The following is an 8,087-nucleotide window of genomic DNA, read 5'->3' as shown; positions in this document are numbered from 1 at the left end:
CATCACGCAGTTGCTACACATTTGTCAGCTTCACATCCATGATGCTAATCTCCCGTTCCACCACATCCCAAAGGTGCTCTGTTGGATTGAGATCTAGTGACTGTGGAAGCCATTTGAGTAATAAACTCATTGTCATGTTCAAGAAACCAGTCTGAGATGATTTTTTTAATGACATGGCGCATTATCCTGCTAGAAGTTGCCATCTGAAGATGGGTACACTGTGGTCTCTAAAGGGATGGACATGGTCAGCAAAAATACTCAGGTAGGCTGTGGCGTTGACACGATGCTCAATTGGTACTAATGGGCCCAAAGTGTGCCAGGAAAATATCTCCCACACCATTACACCACCACCAGCAGCCTGACCCGTTGATTCAAGGCAGGATGGATCCATGCTTTCATGTTGTTGACGCCAATGTCGAATGTCGCAGCAGAAAATAGAAAGGCAACGGTAACTCAAATAACCACTCGTTACAACCGAGGTATGCAGAAGAGAATCTCTTTTCGCACCGGCTCACCAAAATTGGACAACAGGAGATTGGAAAAACGTCGCCTGGTCTGATGAGTCTCAATTTCTACAGTGTAGATCTTCAGATGGCTACTTCTAGCAGGATACCTTCGGGTGACCCCCTTGCCTGATTTTTTTTGGTGACATCCCGTGGCTATGGTGCATCGCAACAAGCCCAATGCCGCTAAAGTAGGCCGCAGTAAGTCCCCCTCACCTGAGGAGCCCGTCCCACCTGAGTCTCCCTCCGAGCCCAAATTCAAATTTGACCACCATTTTTTGCTGATACCCAAAATAAACAGAAAAAAGTAACCTCAAAATGGTAAATGGCTTACACTTGTATGGCGCTTTCACAGTAACAGTCACACATTCACACACCGGTTGTCAGCTGAGCTGCCATACACGGCGCTGGCCTGACAACCGGGAGCAACTGGAAATTCTGAGTCTTGACCAAGGACACTTTGGTGGACACACGAGGAACTAGGGCTCGAACCACTGACCTTCAGGTGCGAGCGCTTTACCAACTGAGTCACAGAGTGCCACTTCTGACCTCTGCATAGAGACACCTATAAATATTGACTATATTCAAGCCAGAGCAGGAAAGACAAGGTGCACAAGGGGAATTTTTGACCTGTCGATTTTGTCCCAGAAAATCGTCTTCTCTGCAAACTAACGTGAGTTAACAGAGTGTAATTTTGTTAACCTATGCAGTTAGCCTGCAGAACATGTAAAAGTACTTTTTATATTATTTTCAGGTAAGTTAGCAAAGCTGAGCTACATCAAAAAACATGTCAAAAAAAGTAATTTTTTGTTATATGGAGAATAGTGACAGTTTTGTATTTGGCTTTGGCTTTTACTGAAGTAAAATACCTTTTCAGTGAGCATGGCCACTCACTTTTCAGCACAGCGAAGTCAGCAGATGTGGATAATCCAGGTGGCATGAAGTAAAAATCCTGTCCAGCAGTTGTTCCAACCAATCACTACACCAGCTCTTCTGCAGATAGATGGTAGGTGAAAACACCTACTCTAAATGGACAGGCTGATCCAGAAACATGGCCGGGTTTTTACTCTGTGGCACCTGGATTATATACCTCTGGACATCAGCGTCAGAAGTGTCCTGTGAAAGAAGTGTTAGAGCTGCTTGAAGCTGATGACAGTGGCTTTGGCCCCGAACTGGACAGTGAGAGTGATTCTGATGAATTGTTTCAACTACATGAAAGTGATTTAGACCAAATCTTGGGGGCGGTAAATCACAGGTTCCTACAAGCCAGGAGGAAGGAGAAGTTAAGGACCAGGCACGAGGATCAGCAGAGGAACGGAGAACGGGAGTCAGATGTACCGGCATACTCGCGGTAAACTCGGTCAGTCATGATGCAGCCACATCCGAAGTCTATGATACTCACTCGAAGATCGGAGCCGGTCTGTATGAGGATGTTCTCTGACTTGACGTCACGATGGAAGACTCCATTGGAGTGCATGTGCAGGACTGCATCCAGCAGCTGCTTCATGATGCTCTGAAACACGGAGATACACGTGGGTTAAAGAGCTGCAGGAGGTGCACCGTTCCAAGTTTCAACTTAAATGTGAGGAACAAAACAGATGAAGAAGTAGATGCAGTTTTGTATGTGTGACTTCCTCATCGTCAACAACGTAACGGGAGAACAAAACTGAGGATCAGACTGCTCACCAATGGTCCAGTCTCCACCCTCCCTTTAGGGATGTGTTTGATGGCCACCTGCAGGTCAGAGTCAGCAGTGTGTCAGATAGAGTCGCTACTCAGGAGGCTTGAGAAGAGAGGTGTGATACCTACTGGGAAATTATCAGCTTTTCTTCTCCCAGAATAAACTGATCCGAAGCCTCCTTCCCCGAGAAGCTCAAGCTGCAGGTACTTTGCTTCAAAACGTGCTGCAGACACAAACACAGACACATTTACTACTGGCGCTTTTCCAGTAGATTGAACCTAAAAAACTCAGCCCGACTCGCCTCGCCTCGGTTTTGCACTTCTCCACTAGGGGTGGAGGCGGGTCGAGTAGATACTTTTTCCGTAACTATTCTGCCGAGGTTCTAAGCGGCTGAGTCGGCTGCATCTGACATCATCACACTACAGGCCATCGATTGGTCGGGGGGCGGGGAGTCAGATGTTTGAGTCAGGAGGTGGAAATCAGCGAAAGAGCGACTCTGACGGCGGCTTCTTGTTCATTTTATTCAACAGGCAATGGGAGCGCATAAGTCTGTTTCATGATCCAACTCTGAGGTGCAGATGTTCATAAACCTGGTGGCTGAGGAGAGAATTAAAAAGGGATCTAGATGGACGATAAGGAACGACCAGATCTACCAGGAGCTCTGTCACTTCATAGCTGCTTGCGGCTCCAGCTGACTTTTCAGCAGCGCCAAGACAAACAAACAAAAAAATCATTTTTTAACTTGATATGGAACACAAGCCACAAACCCAGCAGCACATTTATCATCTCCTCCAGGTTCTACATCTTTAGTGTTGTTGTCTTCTTCGTCTTCATCAAATACATCACAGCAGCTTCGCTCCAACCTCCTACTTCTCATCTGGTATATCAAAAATAAACGAGGGCAAGACGAGTCTAGTCGGGCTGAGTAGGTACTAGTGTAAAAGTGCCATACAAGAGTGAAGAACCCCTCCATGTGTATAGATGGATAGGTGGTGAGCTAAACATGACAGTAAATATTCCTTTGTGTGTCTTCAGACCACCATGAATGTACCTCTGCTCTCTGAGGCTGACGGGTAGGTGTTCCTGTTGTCCTGTCGGGGGGTTGAGGGGTTGCTGGAGCTTGGCTGGACATCACTGCTGACCTCTGTGGTTCCAGGGGTCTCTGTGGTCGGCAGCCGCTCGCTACAGCTCCCCCTCTTCCGCAGCGGGTTCACCTGCATCCCTGGACCTATTTCCAGGGGCGTCTGGAGGCCTGCTGGCCTTCCTCTTTACTGCAGGAACCCTGTCATCCTCCTGGAGGACCATGATGGTGGTGCTGCCACCGCCCTCTGAAACCAGGTAAAGCAGCTGATATTAACTTGGCTGCATGTAGGAAAACCTGCAGTTCTGACATCAGAGTTAATATTTGATGTTTCTCTTTTATAAAGTTCTGCATTATTACAGTTATATGCAATGATTATTAACTATATGTGTTGAGTTATCTGCTGAATATGAATAACTATGTTTATCATAACTTCAAAAAGGTTTGGCAGTGAAATATTTGTTTAAAATGTATTTATATTCCTTTTCCAATGGAAAAATTAACAAAACCCCCCAAGTAATTCAACGAGTTAGTAACCTGTGAGTACATGTAAGTAAGCAGCATATTGGCAATGAGCTTTTTATATAGATAAAATGTGAATATAGGTCGGTCAACAGAGTTTTAGACTTTGGTTTCAACACTTTTCTCTAAGTTTTGATTCACTACCGACTCTGATGCAGCACACATCAGCATCAACCTCCTAAACCCCCTCCCCAGAAATAAGTCATTTATGCTCTTCTGCGTCTTAAACTCTTGTTTAAGATAAGATAAGATAAGATAATCCTTTAATAGTCCTACAGAGGGGAAATTTGCAGTTTACAGCAGCAAAGGGGATAGTGCAAAAACAAGAGGCATCAATAGAAATAGTAATAACACAGTAATAATATCAGTATTACACACTATAAACAGTAAACTGGTATATATAAAAGAGGTCATTGTGTCTCAATGGGACCGACCTGGTTAAATAAAGGCAAAATAAAAAAAAATATATATATATATACAATAATTATAATAAGAAGAAAAATAAATAATAGAAATACTGGTATATAAAAAATAACAGACGGATATTTACAGATGGGTATTTACATATTGCACGTTGCAGTGAATGATATATGTCATTTGTTTTCAGCAGCGTTCAGTGAGCTTTAATACCAAAAACCTAAAGGCATATATATATATATATATATATATATATATATATATATATATATATATATATATATATATGCATTTTTAATATATATATTACATATGAAATCCAAGAATAAAATTGCGCAGAAATATTTGTCTTACCGTAAAAAAAATAAAATAAAATCCATGCTTGATCTGTTAGTTCCTATGAAGCTCCCAGACCCCTGAGGTTCATCTGGATCTGGTTTGTTCTGTGTTTCCCAAGAACCAGAACCAAGCAAGGTTCAGCAGCGTTCAGTTATTCTGCTCCTCACCGGTGGAACAAACTTCCTGTAGACCTGAGGTCTGCTCACACTGTAGATCCTTTAAATCAGGCCTAAAAACATTACTGTTTACTGAAGCGTACTCTTAAATTAAATACTTACCTGCTGTACTCTACTGCCCTTAGTTTTTTACAACGTATGCTTTTTATTATTTTACCTCTTTTCTTATGATTTTATTTAATTTTATTTGTTAATTACTTTTTAATTGTGTCTTGCCGCTTTTAATGTTGATGTAAAGCACTTTAAATTACCTTGTGTTAAATTGTGCTATACAAATAAACTTGCCTTGCCTTTCCTCTCCTCTCGTCCCCCTCCAACCGGTCCATATAAATAAAGTTAAATTGACTTAAATAATGTCTCAGTCCTTTCCTGTTCCTGCCAATAGTAGTAACAAATTAAATGGTTGAAAATCATGATATTCCTCATTTATTTTATTTGTTCTATATTTTTTTTTTTTTATTACAATCACTACAACCTGCGTTTCACAAGGATTGGGAGGGGCAGTTGTGATTGTTCACGCTGTCAACATATTTTAGTAGTCTTGGTATAGCATGTCCACCAGGGGGCAGTATAGCACCACATGTTTATGGTGTACAGCGTGAACTTCATTGTAAACTGGGCCATGATGTACCAAAAAAAACTGAAATACATTTGGAATACCAAATGAAGCATGTAATTAAATGTATTGAATTCATTCATTTATTTTTTCTCTGACTCTGTTTAGTGGTGAAAACTAAATGACTTATGGTAAAACCTGATGTAGACTGTCAGGTGGTGGCGTTCCGCCCACCAGCCTAAATCAAGGAAACTTAACCAGAATTCAAAGCATTAATTGTCTGTTATTTTGACACTCAAAATAACAGACACTCTTCTTGAATGTGACTCTTCTAATCAATAGGGACTGTAGACGAACAAAAGAAAATCTACGTTTACGTCTTGGGGACAATTTAATGTCTAAATCTTAAAGTCTTAATCTCATGGATTCATCTAAAACAGACTTTAATCTTCAAGGAACAATGTTTTTATCAAAGTGCAACTGTGTATTTTCTTTGTTTTTATAAAATTCTTTAAAACAAAAGCTTTAGCGGGCGTGACGTTGACGCTAACTAGTGCGTGACCTTATTCCGCTGTTGTATTCATGTCTGCAGTGAAGTGCGGCTGTCCCATAAATCTCTTGACTTCAGTCATCTTCATCATCTATCATTCACGGGCTATTTATAGTCACCTGCCCTGACGGGAACCAGAGAAGATAAATGTCACTGAGACTAAATTGTCAATAATGTGGAAATGTTTTGGTTATGCACTCGTTCCTCTTTATTGTGGCAGTTGATTAATCGTCACTCCGAATCAGCAGATGTGTTTCTTGAGAGACCTGCATGAGAGCAAAATTAGAGTTTTAAAAAGATCTCAGGAATATAGGTATAAACTAGTTAACAATGTCGGTGTTTTTAGGCATTCTATGAATCAGTTAGGGCAAAAATAAAATCACGATTTTTTTCTCTGAAAACCCGATTTTCGATTTCGATTTAGATTTTTTTGGTAAAACTACAAAAGACAATGGAATAAATTGTTTCAAAATTTTATCTTTATTTTTAAAGAAAAATAGCAAACAAATGTCCCTATTGGGAATGAAGTGCAATTGAAAGATACTGTAAATCCTCCTTGAGTTTAGTAAAGTGACAACATTTACAATTTTCTTGACCAAGCAAAGATGACTCGACGAGCTCTGTCTGTAATGCAGCCAGCTGCAAAAAAGGAAAATCGATTTTCCGATTTTCCTTTTTTTAACGTCGTCTTGATTAATAAATCCGATTTAGATTTAAAAACGATTAATCGCACAGCCTTACAATCAGTTCTCAAGCATATACAGCATAGCCCAGGATGCACTGAAGTACCCACTTTCAGCACTGAAAGACCTCCTTTGGGCAGCTAAAATGGGTCAGAACAGATTCTGAAGGACTCATCTTGAGCTGAAGCTGATACTTCATAAGAAAACAAAGATCATGGACAACCCTGAGCATCCTCTTGGCAACAGTGATTCAGCGATCGTGTCTTCAGTCGGAGGTTCTTCAGATCCACTGCAACACAGACGCTACAGGAAACCCTCACTGCCCACAGCAGTAAACCTTTACAATGAGTCTCTGAAGACAGTACTGCAACAACCAATTCCTTTCGGGTATCAATAAAGTAGTTTTGAATTGAACATTTGATCAAAGCTGTTGCTGTGGCTGCTTGTGTCTTCTTTGTTTCAGCTCTTTCGTCCTGCAGCTGTATGTGTACAGGTGTGTCTGTAAGGGCGCTGGTCCTTCTGACAGCCTTGGACCAGCCTTAGAAAACACATTTTCAGGGTTAAAATGAATGTCAGGAAGACCAACGAAACCTGGAACGGGCCTCCAGTGGCAGGCTAACCTCATTATTGGTGGGAGTTGTGATTATTTAGTACAGGGGTCGGCAACCCAACATGTTGAAAGAGCCGTATTGGACCAAAAACACAAAAAACAAATATGTCTGGAGCTGCAAAAAATTAAAAGTCTTGTATAAGCCTTAGAATGAAGGCAACACCTGCTGCATGTTTCTATATTAGTTAGAACTGGGGGGAGATTTTTTTTTTCATTATGCACTTTGAGAAAAAAGTCGAAATGTCGAGAAAAAAGTCAAAATGTCGAGAAAAAAGTCGAAATGTCAAGATTAATGTTGAAGTACCTTCTTGAGAAAAAAGTCTAAATGTTGAGAAAAAAGTCCAAATGTTGAGAAAAAGTTGAAATGTCGAGATTAAAAAGGAAAGGAAAAAGGAAGAAAAAAAGAGAAAAAAAGGAAAAAAAGAAGAAAAAAAGAAAAAGGAAAAAAAAGGAAAAAAAGAGAAAAAAGAAAAAAGGAAAAAAATAAGAACAAAAAGAAAAAAGAAAAAAAAGGAAAAAAGAAAAGAAAAAAAGGAAAAAAAAGGTGAAACATTTTTGAAAAAGCTCCAGGAGCCACAAGGGCGGCGCTAAAGAGCCGCATTGCCGACCCCTGATCTAGTAGAATACAGTGTGTCTGTCTATTAAAGTTTACATTTTCCACCATCTGCTTGAGGAAATTGCTAAATGTATTCCTAACAAGGTGGAGGACAATCGCACAAAGAGAGCAATAGTTACAAAAAAGATTCAACATTCATTAAACATGTTTGAGGGAGGAATTACAAACTTCTCTGACCCTGCCCCCCGTCCATGATTGGGTGATCGTTCCTGGTTCTGCCTCTTTTCTAGTAACTCTTCCAGCAACAATTTAATGTGATTTTAAAGGTGTGCAGAATTATGACACTAAATGAAAACAAAAAGTCTCATCTTTATTTTTATCTGTTAAAGTGAGAATAATCAAACAACTCAAAA

Source organism: Cololabis saira, chromosome 24 (assembly GCF_033807715.1).
Source record: "Cololabis saira isolate AMF1-May2022 chromosome 24, fColSai1.1, whole genome shotgun sequence".
NCBI lineage: Eukaryota > Metazoa > Chordata > Actinopteri > Beloniformes > Belonidae > Cololabis > Cololabis saira.
The sequence above is the reverse complement of the archived record's forward strand: the minus strand, read 5'-3'. Positions refer to the sequence as shown.